This window comes from Spermophilus citellus, assembly GCF_964194105.1.
Source record: "Spermophilus citellus genome assembly, chromosome: 8".
Lineage (NCBI taxonomy): Eukaryota > Metazoa > Chordata > Mammalia > Rodentia > Sciuridae > Spermophilus > Spermophilus citellus.
In genome coordinates, this window is record NC_138189.1 from 135,983,291 (window position 1) to 135,997,609 (window position 14,319).

The window sequence follows — 14,319 nt, forward strand, 5'->3', positions numbered from 1 at the left end:
ACAGGGAAAGAAAAAGGGTCGGCACCCTGTAGGGTAAATCATTTCTATCAAAATAAAAGCTCTTCTAACTCTTGATGGACAACTGTGGAAAGATGAAGCTATGAAAATACTACCCTCTGTGGCTATGATGTAAGTAGACCCTCGTGAGGTCAGGTACATCTCTGGCAGCCTGGGGAGTGGGGTAGAAAATGTTCCAAGCCTGCTCTACTGAATGGACTGGGTGGCTTTGCTGCAGACAGCCCCCCTGGGACACTCAAGCTCCTCCTTATACCTAGCAAAAGCTCTGTCTGATTTCTTTTCAAGGAACTGTTTAAAACTTCTCAGTAAGAATGCATCAAATACTTTGGAAGAGTTTTAAGAATGTAGTTTTCTTTTATTCAAAACAAGTGAAAGACCACTCATGGTTTTAAAGATCTTAACCAATACTCATTTTCAAACTATTATTATAGTTCTATTTTCATTTTTCACTTACATTCTTCAGGTGGTAAGGACATTTTTAGGAAAAGGCACCACTTTGTAGATGGCCCTGGTTGTAGACAGCATCACTATAACACTGACCCACAACAGGCACCAGGCACTTACTAGAAGAAAGTAAAGAACGTGCAGCTCCAGCAGATCTGGACCTGACCTCAGGTCCAGGTTTGGCAAAATTAGAGATGGACAGGGAATCCAACACAGGAAGTAGCAAAGACGTGACAGGACATCAAGAAAGCATGAAGAACATTCTAGGAGGGAGTGTTCGGCCTTAGCGTGGAAGAAGGGGCACAGCTAGAGAGGGGATGGACCTCCCACATCCTCCTAGAAGTACCAATGTGAAGTCCTCCTCAGCCCCAGCCAGGAATGTGCCTACCCTGTGCCAAAGCCTCTGGGCAGGTGACACAGAGGAGACAACAGGAAGAATATGTGCAGATGGCACAGCTTGCAGAGTGGGCACAAAGTGCTTCCACAAGGCGGGAGTCCAGAGTGCTGTGAGATTGTGAGAGGAAACAGGATCGGAAATGAAGACTAGGGCCAAGGAGCCGAGGACCTTCAATGACAAACCTTGCTTAGCCTCTAATGAGGAGGCAATGGGGACTCACTGGAAAGTCTTTATGAGGGAAAAAACAAAGAGTCACGCTTCCAGAGGGACTTTGGAGGAGGCCGAGACTCCAGGCAGGGAGACCAGTAAAAGCAATGGGTGGGAAGGGTCTGACCTACACGAGTGGCAGTAGGACCCAAGCAAGAATCAAATGCACGATGGTGCCAAGAGCTGCAGGAAGAGGAGAAAGCCCTTAGGGTATGACCTCTACAGATGGAAACTAAGGCAAGCTTTGCACCTTCCCCCTTCAGTTCCACCAGATTACCTCATGTGGGCTCCTTTTCCAACAACCACCTGCATACCAATTCACCACCCGCTGTGGACCACAGTATTCATAAGTACAAAGTCCTAACTCGGCCATCTCCAGTGACTCATGCGCATACCATGTAGTAAACTGTGGTACAAACTATGAATTACTCCCCTCATATTCATTTCCCTATTTTCTAAAGCAGACGTCAGCAAACTTCTGCTAAGGGCCAGATAGTAAATACTGTAGGCTTTCCAGGCCATATGGCCCCCGTGGCAACTCAATTCTTCCACTGAGACATGAAGGTAGACATAGTCAATTTGTAAACCAACAGGCACAGCGGTGTTCCAGTCCCACTTTATTACAAATACAGGTGGCAGGCTGCTCTAGCGTTCAGAACACTGAATGTTTCCTCATTTCTATTCTACAAGGAAGCTTTAGCAGCAGGATGTCTGGCGTGCTCAAGTGCACACTTCCCAGCCTCCCTTGCAGCAAGCTGGGTCATGTGACGGTTGAAATGAGTTTGTGATGAGACATCTCTGAAGATGGGGCCAGCAGTCTCAGGCTGGCAGAGAAATAATAGGAAGGAATTCGTCTATTAGGGTACCATCCTAGTTATGGACCAGTAAGGGTCAAATGGATGGTCCTGATAGAGAAAGAAAGATGAACAGAACCAAAACCTTTTTATTTGTTTAAGTGATCGTGCTTTGGGAATTGATATGGTTTGGATCTGGAAGACACCTCCCCACCCAAATGTGCCCCATATGTCGAAATCCCCAAGGCAGCAAGATTCAGAGTTGGGGCAAAATTTTAGGCAATGATTGGGCCATGACCTGATCAGTGGACTGATCCATTGGATTAAACTGCAGATAGCTGAGTGGACTAGGGAGGTAGTGGGGAATGGTTGGAGGAAGTAGGCACTGAGGGTGTATCTGGAAGGGTATTTCTTATCTCTGGGCCCTTTCTATCTCTAGTTCTACTTCCCGGCTGTCATGAGCCGAGCGCCCTCCTCCATCACACCCTTCTGCCATTATGTTCTGCCTCACTCAGGCCCAAAGGAGTGATGCTAGCTGACCAAAGACTAAATCCTCTGAAACCATGAGCTAAAATAAACCTTCCCTTCTCTAGTTGCTCTTGTCAGGTATTCTGTGTACAGTGATGAAAAGCTGACTAACGCAGGTATCTTTTAATAAAGAGTTGCATTTTCAAGTTTAGTTCAGGGTCCAAAGGCTGCAATTAATTCAGAAAGGAAAATAACTTTGTTCCAGGACTAAAGAACCCCAGTGATCAATCACAAACCCACACAGTGGGGTCAGATGACTTGGCCTAAATCTATCATTATTACAGTAACTAATATCCAGTAAGGGCTTACTCTGTGCCTCACTCTTATAAAACACAAGCTCTCACTTGTCTTTAAAGCAACTATTATTGTGGTCACTTTTTTCAGATGAAATTCAGAGAGGTTAAAGTGGTACTGTTCCTAAATATGTTGCACAGATATGTAAATTCAGGATATATGACTCTTAGGAGAATCTTTTTCTCCAGATCAATGCCCTCAAGTCAAGAACAAACCACAGACACTAGGGTGATATTTAGAGATGGTTCTGTGATTCTAGGTTTCAATTTTCACAACTGAAAACCACTAAGATCCACTAAGATCCAGTGACTTATGGCTTCAGTTGAATTATTACTCCCCTCTAAGAGCCAAGTGAACCAACGGCACAAGGTTACAGGGCTTACCCAGATTCCTTTGAAAGACTCTGAGAATGCCAAAAGTGGATTTCATCAGACAGTCCCAGTGGCTGCCAACTGGCCCCAGCAAGTGCCATCACCTCCTGCCTCCCTGCTCACTGGGAGCTAGCAGCCTGGACACTCACTACACCAGACTGAGCAAGTCTGCAAGAGCAGTGGCAAAATCCACCAGCAGAAGGCCAGAGCTCCTCTCTCCAGGAAAGGATGGACCACTGACATTTGCCGTCGCCCCTCGTCTGCTGAATGTGCATCCATCCCTGCTGGGGGCTTGGCACCCTCCATTGGGACCATCTGGCTCCATTACCCTGACTGAAATGGCCTCTCCTGTCCTATGCAGCCTGGAGGCTCAAGGAAGTCAAATTCACCCTAAAATTACAGCAGAGCCAATGCTACCAGCTGGCCATGGTGGATGAACCCAAAATTTAGCTAGGAAAAAAAAAATTAACCTTATTTCAAATTTTAAGGAAAAAAAGGTGTTTCAAATTAGCTTGATTTTTTTAACAAGATAAAAATTGACTTTTTGAAAACATCACAAATAACAGCTATGAATAATAACCAACTAAAATTATTGTAATTAATTTTTACTATACTAAGGATTATAGAAAGAAAACACTCATTTGTTACAGAAGTATAGCAAAGCATTTTAGTCTATGTTGAGTAAAGCATGAATTTTGCATGTTTTCAATTATCCTTTTAAACAATTACTTTTCAAATTAGGAAGGGAGACATCCTTGAAATGGGCTTTCTAACTTTATGGCATATCTTTAATTTTTTCCTAAGCAAAATCATAATGGATACAAAACTAGGCAGCTATTTAAAAATCACATTTTCAAAGAATATTTTGGAATGTGGGAAATGCGAACACATTATCTTATGTTTAAAAAACAAGTTTCAAAACAGTTTATACTAGTTCTTACAAAATGAATGACAATATATAAATATGCATAGAAAAGTAATCTGGAAGTAAACATCTCAACATTTTAATAGCTGTTTTTTCTCTGAGTGGTAGAATAGCAAGAGATTTTCATTTTCTTCTTTATACTTATAGAATTTAAAAATTTTCTATAATATATCATAACAGGATAAGTATTTATTTATTTTGTCATACAGGAGATTTAGCCCAGGGCCTTGCACATGCTTGGCAAGCCCTATACCACTACTGACCTTTTTTATTTTTTATTTTGAGACAGGGTCTTAATAAGTTGCCCAGACTGGCTTCAAACTTGGGAATCCTCCTGCCTCAGCTTCCTGAGTGGCTGAGATTACCATGCACCACTGTGAACAGTCCCGGTACATATTTTTAAGAGAACAAGGAGTAAAGAATATCATGACACTAAAGGCACAGCCCTCTCCCTTAGATGTGTTTCTTAAGAGGATGCAGAAATAGGACAAGCTATTCTATGTCCAAATCATATACAGAAATCTCAGAGACTCACACATTAAATAGCTTGCCAAGTCTTAATGATTTGATGATGGATGTTTCACAAAGATCAGAGGGGTACTGTAGCATATGGAAATAAGAGTCTCTGGGGAGAGGGTCCAGCCCATTACAACACACAGCTATTATCCACATTTTAACTCCAGTAAACTAACATTAAAATGGAGAGGGAAGAATGTGTAGCACTCAAACATCTGTGGCATGGCATTGCAGAAGAATATTTCTAGGAATTATGATTCACAATTACTGCTCTCAAATTGAGAAAACAGCAGAAAACAACTGTTAAATTAACAAAAAGTACATGCAGGTCCCAATTTTGCAGCAGCTAAATAAAATCCACTAGAATCAGCTGTTATTTCACAACGGGAGTTACTTAAAACCACAGAAATTAGGAAAGTCAAGTCAGAATACAGTTTAAATCTGGAGGACGTTATCTTGTCCCCACCCTTACCCGTCCACAAGGCAAAACTGGGTCTGAGGCCACATGTTTATTTGCAGATATTGAAAAAAAAAAAAAAATCTTAACCGTTTGAGCTAACAAACCACTGCCCCACACTTCACACTAACGGTCATATGATCCTCAAGTGCCGTTTTCTCAGACTCTATCTTCCCCTGACAAACAATACCTTCTTTCATGGAGCCAGCAGATCATCCAAACAGGGCTCAACTGGCCAAGCTCTGGTGCTTTCTAAATGATGGAACCTGTTCACAGAGCAGTGCAGGACTTTGAAAGAAATATTTCAGGAAAAAGAGAAGGTAGGGAGTTTCAGGGCAACGCCTGATAAAATTCCATTGCTTTTTCCAAAACAACAAAAACATAGTTTCCCACGCCCCAAATACAAAAGCAGAGCAGAAAATAAGAGTATGTTCTTCAATTACACTGCTGGGAGGGGGGGGGGGGGGGGACATGCACTCTCACTTGGTATTTACAGGAGTACTTTCTCCACCATGTGATTTCATTTACAGAGAGAAAAGGAGAAGGGGGAGCAACTAGACAGAAAAATCCCCAGATGCCTTAGTATATTATACAGCACCTACAGAAACCTACAGTTCCATTGAGAAATCCCATCAGCCTTAAATAGATATTTTCTTAATGAAGAATAAAATTTTCAACAATGAAACAACAATGGAGAAAAGATGCTCAACAAAAGGAACATTAGTCTGTCTACCAGAGAGTAAGCAGAACAGCAGCTCAGCATGAAGACCACAGAGTAAGAGAAAAAAAAATACCACTAAGCTACTGAGCGATCTATTCATATAAGCATGATGAAGAAAACAAACACACCTTTCATGTGGGCTGCCTAAAGGGGCAGCTTCCCTGTACCTCTGACTTCCAGCATCCTGCTCATGACCAGAGTCTAGGAAAGTGATATATGACCTCAGTAACGCTGCCTGGCCTGCACCCAAGTCAGTGACTCCACATTAATAACAAAAGCCATCCTGAGTGGACACGCCGGGCCAGTGTAGGAGATGAAAGACTCAGGAGCGGGCTTCTAAGAGCAGAGCTACCTCCTGTGAAAGCAGAGGGCCAAGAGCCGTTGAGAGCAAGTTTCCTCCGCTGAAGTATTGGCTGTCATTAGAAAGGCTACAGTCCATGCAATTTTTAAAAACCAGAGTGCACTGAACTCTAACAATAAGACGATCCCCGCTGCAGCAGAATGGAGTGAACACTGGGCTGTGTTAGTGCCAGGGACTGTTCCAAGCACTTTGCACACTTAAAGGTTGCTCAACTGCCAACAACCCAGGGAAGTACATGCTATTAGCCTCAGTTTACAAATTGGGAAACTGAAACACTAATAGTAAGAACCTTTTCAAGATCACAGAGCTGGCTGGCTTGAAAGCAGGGTTCTAGCTCCAGACACTGAGAGCTGAGCCACTGTCCCAGGCTATCCCACACTAGCCGCTCTTAGTATTCACAGCCTGAATACCCCAAGGGGGCAGATACTGCAACTCCAGGGCTATACTTCTGTTGCTGCCTTGTGGCTGCTCCCTGGATTTGATGATAAGAGGCTACTATTATGGAAACCCTATGTTGTGCAGGGACAGTACATCTGGGAATACCATACTGAAGTGTTAGCTGTCTTCACAAAGCCTGCAGTCAGTCCATGCAAGGGCACCATTATGTCTTCTACTCTCCTCTGTTACACCTTCAGAAACAATATAACGTTTCACCTGTCGTTTGATATAAGCAATTCCATGATTATTCCCTGTTACAGATGAAAAACAGATTCTGAGGGACTGTGTAACTTGCATGACACCGGTGAAAGGCATTTGAACCTACATTCATTTGCACAGGGCTTATGTCCCTGCCACTATAGAAAGGAAAGCATCCTTCCTCCTCGGTCACAGGTTCATCCCCCAAATGGGTGGCTGATCCAACAGCTAGAAATGATCTGCCATATTTCAACTGATCATTTAGTAAATGAATGCTGCTTGGACTACTGGGAGGAACACAGGGAGGGAGCAAAGCCAGGTCAGTAAAATTCCAACAGATGACAAAAAAACTCTCAAACCATAGAAAATCTCTCCAATTAGCTAACAGAAAGTACATTTGTTGTGCACACATGCAGCACTGCTGCAGAGAATTATGGACTATAAATGTATGGAACTGCATATCTCTGGTTTATACACACCAAACATCTATCTGGAAGTCACATCACATTTTAAATGCACTAGAGAAACTCACAATTAAAAAAATAAAAATAAACAAAACGCAATTCGGCAGCTAAATTCCTTTGTAGAATCAAAGGTTCTTTTATAATAATAATCTTCTAATTTATTCTCTTGGTCCTTGAATTTTCTTTTTCTTTTTTTCCTCCTGTCCTTCTTGGTACCAGGGATTGAACCCAGGGGTGCCCAACCACTGAGCCACATCCCCAGTCCCTTTTTTAATTTTGAGATAGGGTCTCACTAAGTTGCTTAGGGCCTTGCTAAATTGCTAAGGCTGGCTTTGAACTTGAGATTCTCCTGCCTCAGCCTCTGAAGTTGCTGGGATTATAGGCATGTACTACCATGCCTGACTAGTCTTTGAATTTTCAAAAGCAGTAATATTCCATTTTAGGCAGACCTACTGGGATATATAATAATCCAAGTTATTTTATATAAGCTTAGGATGTAGTTTTGCCTTAAAAATGGAAGAAATATCTCTCTAGTCTATGAGTCTATGAGTTGTTAAGTTGCCTATCACATCAGCATATACATTAATTTGCATCTACAGCTTGGCCAAGGATATCTTGAAATAAAAGGAGTAGTAGGGATCAAAAGCAGGATGATTAAAATTTTAAAAGTATCATGAGACTATGACTCACAGAATATACAGATAAGAGGAATTCCAGACTCAATCTACTCATTTTATGGAGAAGAAAACTGAGGCCCAAGAGTCAGACAATCTTTTCTAAGTCCTAACTAGAATCAGTGGAAGAAATTCAATGGAAGAGACAGAACTAGAACTAATACCCAATTCAATGCATGTTCCAAAAGAGCTCCCTCTGATGATGTCACATAATACTGTACCGTCAGCTCCAAAAGAGCAGGAACTATGTCACGTTTCTTATTTCCACTGCTCCTATCAATTGCCCTGTTTAATATATGCTACTAATTCTCCCTGTGGTAGGAGGAAGCAATCAGAGGTGGTACCGTAGGCTATCTCCAACTTCATTTCTTGTTTTTGTAGACTATCAGATTCTAGGGTCTCAGCGCTCAATTGTGCAAAATCAGTGCCAACCTTTCAGACACCAGAAGGTGTGACAAGACACTGATGTCTTCAGGATATCCTGTGAAAGGATTGAGGATTGGCAGGCAAGAGACAACTGCAAAACAATTAATGCAGCTTAACATTTCTCCACTCCAACATGAAAAAACTGTACCTCCTGACCTCAAAGCCCTCTTCCAACATTAGTTATTATTCTGTTCTCTGAACTTTATAACTTTGACACATAGAGTAATTCTGTAAAAAAACTTTTCAATTTGACTCTTTGTTCGGTGGGTTGTAATACAAGTAGTCACACCTTCCTCCCACCTCCTACCCCAGTGAATAAGGCAAGAATGGAAAAGCTCTGATCTTCGATGGTCAGTGGGGGCCCTTTCTTTTCCTAACACTATTTCTACCCTTAAAGCTTCTCGGGCTTGGGTGATTAGGCCCACAGCATTTGTAGTTTTACTCCAGCATCAGGACTTAACACTAGGCCAAGTCACATAAAAATGCCCTTTCAGTCAGGCAGCCTATTTGATCTCTCATAAGATCTTGAGCGAAAGAACTGGTCACCTGCAGGGTCCAGCAGTGTGGAGCTGGTCTGAGGCCAGAGACATAAGGTCAGAGGGAGGCCAGGGCTTCAAGTTTGAGCCCTAGTGTGCAACTTGAAACTGGAGAAGATGATTAAGAAAGAGATACTCAGACAAGCAAAGAACAGGAGATATTAGAGATTAGAAAAATAAGAGGAAAAAAGAAGGAAGAGAGAGATGACTTTGGAAGTTCCAATATACCATACCCCAAATGCATATGTTTCTGTCAACCATATGAGTTGTCAGTAGCATGCATTTCAGTCTTGAACTGATATGAAAAAGAAAAGTGAGATTCAAGCGATTGCCTTTTAAAAAAAAATTTTTTTAGTTGTAGATGGACACAATACCTTTATTTTATTTATTTATGTTTATGTGGTGCTGAGGATCAAACCAGTGCCTGACTAGGCAAGCGCTCGCTACTGAGCCACACCTCCAGCCCATCAAGCAATTTCTTAAGTTTGCAGTGGTGATTATTTTTAGATGAGTTCCTGTGTTCCAAATGATCCCCTTAAAGTCGGTTGATTGGAACTGCCTGAGACCCATGAGCCTCATCGGACCTTATGCGTTATTAAGCATAAATAGTTGTGCTACTAATGTGTGTCAAGAAAAACAAAAGTCGTAGGATTTGCATGATTGAGATCAGAACCAGAACATAGACAGTACATTTCCACAGGACTTTACAGTTTACAGATCACTTCCTACGTGAACTCTGCTCTGATCCTCACAATAACCCCATGGCATGTGCAGAAACTGAGGCTCAAGACACTGACATACTTGGCCAAGATGCCCAAACTGCTAATTAGCACATCTTCAGAACTGCCTTGTATGGGGATGGGGGCGGTCTTCTACCACACCACCAAGTCTCTTTAAAACTGTTTTTCCTAAAAAGCCACCTTTTAAAAGAAAGAAAATATATTGCTTATTCATTTTTCAAACTTTTCCATTTTAATTCCTAGCACTGAAAGTGGTTGTAGATTGAACATTGTTGAACAGTGTTTATATGCTACATACATCACTGCCCTGTGCTGCAGAGCAGGCGGGCACACAATGGGTTAAATCCTCTTGGAGGGCTGGCCTGGAAACTTCACCACCACATATACTATACCATTGTTTCTACTGGGGGCTCCATTCCAAGTTCCAATCAACTGACTTAAAGGGGATGGTTTGAAACACAGGAACTCGACTAAAAACAATCACCACTGCAAACTTAAGAAATTGCTTGAATTTCACTTTTCTTTTTCATTTCAGTTCAACACATACAGACACACACAGAGCCTGTTTTCACGGAGAGGCGCATATAAAGCATGAAAAGCTAAGCATTTCAGTACAACAGAGGAAATGTCACAGAAGTCCTGCATACGATGATGGTGGATTACATAAAGAAGTGGGAAAGTCCCCTCTGCCCCAAGTCAGTGCCAAGACATCTGACATGCTCGTGTCTGCCAGAGCCCTACAGTTATTCAACTCAAGAATTCATTTTTTAGAAAAATCAGCATAATATTGCAATGTTCTGAAAAGCTCACAAAGGACGTCTTGCCAGAATAATTAACTTCCTCAGGTTCTTCAAAATATTTGTTTTGAGAAAAAAATGTCTCTCTGCTGAGGGATTTCAAAGACTAAAAGCAGAGTGACAGGTTTTTTGTTATTAATTTTCAACAAATCACCAACACGCTAATTTTGTCAAGTTTAATATTTAAAAAACAGTTTGCAGAGATAAATCAAAGCACGGTTTTAAGTATTCAACTAATAAATTTTCCTGATGCTTTTCATATTATTTGACTTACTAAAAATGGATTGATCTACAACGTTTCAGTAACATTTATGATGTGACTGTATGAAGCTTAAATAAAACCAAATAAGACAAGACAGACTCACCCAACTAAATGTACATATTACACTATTCACCCAAAGTCATGAAAAAACATCGGTCAGATTTCACTCTACCTCAAATAGCAGGTATTGTGTGGACCTGTGGTTCAGTAGCCTGCCATTTTCTCTTGTGCCCTAGGGACAGTCCTTCCAGCAGAATCTTTGAAAAGACAGACGAAGAATGATAGGGATCAAAACAAAAAGAGCTTACATGCATGAGAAGCTCTGAACTGCCTAATTTCAGTCCCCAAGCGTCTCAGTCTGCCGATCCTCTATAATTTTTGATGAAGGACAACATAAACCTGTTTAAAGCTATTTGTAATCAAAAGGTACAAAGTGTGAGAACCAAATTCCCTTGGTTATTGAGATGAGTCTTAAAATAACCACAAGCAGCTAATATTTAATTGGGTGTTCTTACCTTTCTGTGAGAAATCTTGGCAAGATACAAAAATGCCTTTATAAAACATAACAGCCTACCGTAGAAAGAGCCCAGCTCAGATTTCTCTATTATCATTATCTCTGTTTTCTAGAAATAGAAAGCAAGTCATTTTTTTTGAAACAGGCAGATTACTGTTACTTTAAATACCCTTCTCTGTCACTTTCTTGATACATGTACTTAAAATAGTTCCAACATGAAGTCCGTAGGGCTCCACAGGCTGTACCAAGCATCCAGTCACCTTCTGGTGAGTTTGCCTCATTCCTTTAAATCTGAAAAACATGCACAGTACATCCTGAATTCTTTGTCAGTGATGCTGGACATTAGTTCCTCTGGGCTACTAATAACTATCCACTCATTTACCTACATCTATATGCTTGTTTTCTTATTTTGAGTTAAATGAAATTAGATACAAGTTTGCAATCTGTAAACAAACTTAAAAAAAAAAAAGAAAGAAATCCTGCAGTCCCCAAACAGAATCACCTCCGATTCTTATATTTTTTTCTTTTTTATATTCACTAATTCCTCTGGGCCAAAGTTTCTTCAGGTCAAGCCATGGTCCACGTTGGAGTGGGGATGGGGTGAAGAGGGCCACAGGATATAACCCACTAGTTGGATGCTAACTCCCTTCCAAAGCCAAATTTCTACTACTTGTTTCTCTGGTCTGCGTGTATCCCAGATATGAGCACACGCATGCTAGTAGTTCTTGCCTGGGAGTGGCTATTTGCTTCCCCCAGAGACACCTGGCAATGTGTGGTGACATTGTCACAGTGGTGGTGGTGGTGGTGGGGGGGGGGGCTACTGACATCTGGTGGGTACCAACGAAGGATGCTGCCCAGAGCAGCCCTCCACAACAAATAATCACCCAGGACAAAAATGTCAAAGGTGCTGTAGTTGAGAAGTCCCACTACACAGCATCAAGCCTGAGACAATCTGCCATGTTCCGAAAGCCACAGAAGCCATTTCCTAGGATTGCTTTCACAGGGGGCCAACTTAAGGGTCTCCAAAGGCCAAAAGGGAAGCAGAGAGCAACAGGGCTTATTCTCAGCTCCTGTTCTTCACTATCTCCTATCACTGAGTGATCACTGCTCAGAGGCAAAAGAAACAGCAAGGGTTCCTGCCTTCCAGGCAGTGTCATCTAGCAAAGGAGACAAGATGGACTTCTGCACCCCTCAGTGCCGGCGCTCAGAGAGCCAGAAGCAGTGGAGCTTACAGAAGTCCACAGGTTTGCCTTTTTTAAAAAGGAATCAAAATAGCATTTAATCAGCAGATATTAGTAAGGAGTCTTCACTGGCAGATTTTTAAATTCAGTTGAAAAGTTGGGTCACATTGAAATGTATTTTCAACCTGCCACAATGACAATGTTCCTCTGCCACAAACATCACCTCCATCCTTCACAAGAGGATATCATCAAACGCCCCTCAGAAGGCTGACGGCATCCTGACAGCACTTGAGCTCTTCTGGGTTCTTTTCGTAGGGAAAGGTGGGTATGGATGGTTTAGCAGTCAAAACAACGACTGCACAGAGAGAGTCGCTTGCTTTCTAGGATACGCTGGGACACATCCAGGAGAGGCATACTATTTTTCCTCCAAACCGAGACATTTCTGAAAGTGAATTCCCCCAGGAGAACTGTAAAAACCAAGACAATCATTCACCAGAGCCATGACGATCGTGCAGTCCTTACGGAGCAACCTCAGTTGGACAATGTTGCCCACACAAACCCCACACAGAGAGTAAACATAAGCATAACAGCTACTACTTGTTTTGTTTTCTTGCAGTGCTAGGGCTGGAACCCAGGGACTCGTGCATGCCAGGGAAGCTCTACCACTGAGCTACACCCCAGCCCTAACTGCTACAGTTTTAGTCAACTAAAAATCAGTTACAGTCAAAAGCAAAGAAATAAGGCACTTGGTATGAAATCCACACAAAACATACTTAAGCAAATGGCAGATCTAGAAAGCCTGAACATACTCTGTTTATGAATCGAAAGTCTAAGATTCCCATAATAGTGTACACCAGATGGGATTTAGCCTTTTCTCTGCGGCACACAAAAAGCAAGAGAAATTGTTAAACAGCTTCTTTTTTAAAAAACTTGGCGAATGCAGGGATCCTCCAATCAGCATAAGCATGTGTCTGGTACTCACAGCCAATACATACCCCACATGACACTGACTTCAGAGGTCTGCTATGATCACCCCTTGCACACGTCAGTACAAGGCAAGAGGCTGCTTCCGTAAGTCTGTATGTGAATATCACATTCCCAGCAAAGTGGGCTCTTGGGCCTTTGGGCAGGCAGAGTTAAGATGTTATATATTTAATCTAGAAAATTCTATAAAATAACAGGATGCCAACCTTGGAAAACAGAAATACTCCCAGACAGCATAAGGTCAATACTCTCTCTGTCTTGACTCTGGCCCATAAATAAGGAGGTGTCTAAAAGAAAACACTACAGTCTTACAGGGAGCTCACAGATCAAACCCCAAACCCAAAACATGTCCTAAAGCTTTGGGCACATCACTAAGCACAAGAGTTTACTCCCCACAGGAAAGTCGGGAAGGCCAGAGAGAGCCCAGAACTAGCCAAGAGCGGCAGCAGCCACCGTGACACATGGTTCCCTTCTCCCACTTTCTTTTAAGCTTTTTCAGAAGAAAAATAAAGACTCGTTGGGAAGGTGATCTCACTTTCACAGAAGGCAGAAGGCAGAACTATTCACCTTGACCTCTATGGTCCAGATTTGATCAGAACTGGAAACGGAGGCCCATCCTGAAAAGAGGGAATGAAGATCTCTTTAAACTGTAGCCACACTGCAACCTTAGCCACAGTTCTCTACACCAAGGCAGAGGTGCCAGTAAAGATGGAAAGAACAAATACAAAACTGGATAAACCACTGACGGGCAGACTTGGGAACAAGTCAAACAAAACTCTACCTTGGCTTTCTAAGGAGACAGAAGGTAAAGATTTAGGATTGGGAGGGATGGCAATTGCCTACTGTACTTCAAATGTCACATTATCCTTATATGGCTTTTGATGGAAATGCCACGAACGGAATGCATTTATATTTCTTGATAATATCTGGGTCCAATGAAGACATGTGACGTGGAGGACATAGACAGTTGTTCACCCTTCTTTGCAATGCTTCCCTAGGAGGGGCTAGATTATTGAGCTGCTTTTGTCTGAAGGAATGGTCTGGTGTCATTTTTCTTTTTTAATTAAGCAAT

The 14,319-nt window shown here is 42.0% G+C and overlaps 1 protein-coding gene across 8 annotated transcripts in view; it reads right to left on the reverse strand.

Annotated features, from left to right (window-relative positions):
* The window catches only part of GAB1 (GRB2 associated binding protein 1), a 117,277-nt gene that overhangs the window by 69,505 nt on the left and 33,453 nt on the right, over positions 1–14,319 (reverse strand). Inside the window, exon 1 of one of the 8 annotated variants that reach the window (XM_081303412.1) lies at positions 10,741–10,786. The exons of the other annotated variants lie outside the window; for them this stretch is intronic. The gene's annotated coding sequence lies outside the window, so the exon portion shown is untranslated. Of the gene's footprint in view, positions 1–10,740; positions 10,787–14,319 lie in introns of those variants that run through there. 8 annotated transcript variants of the gene reach the window in all.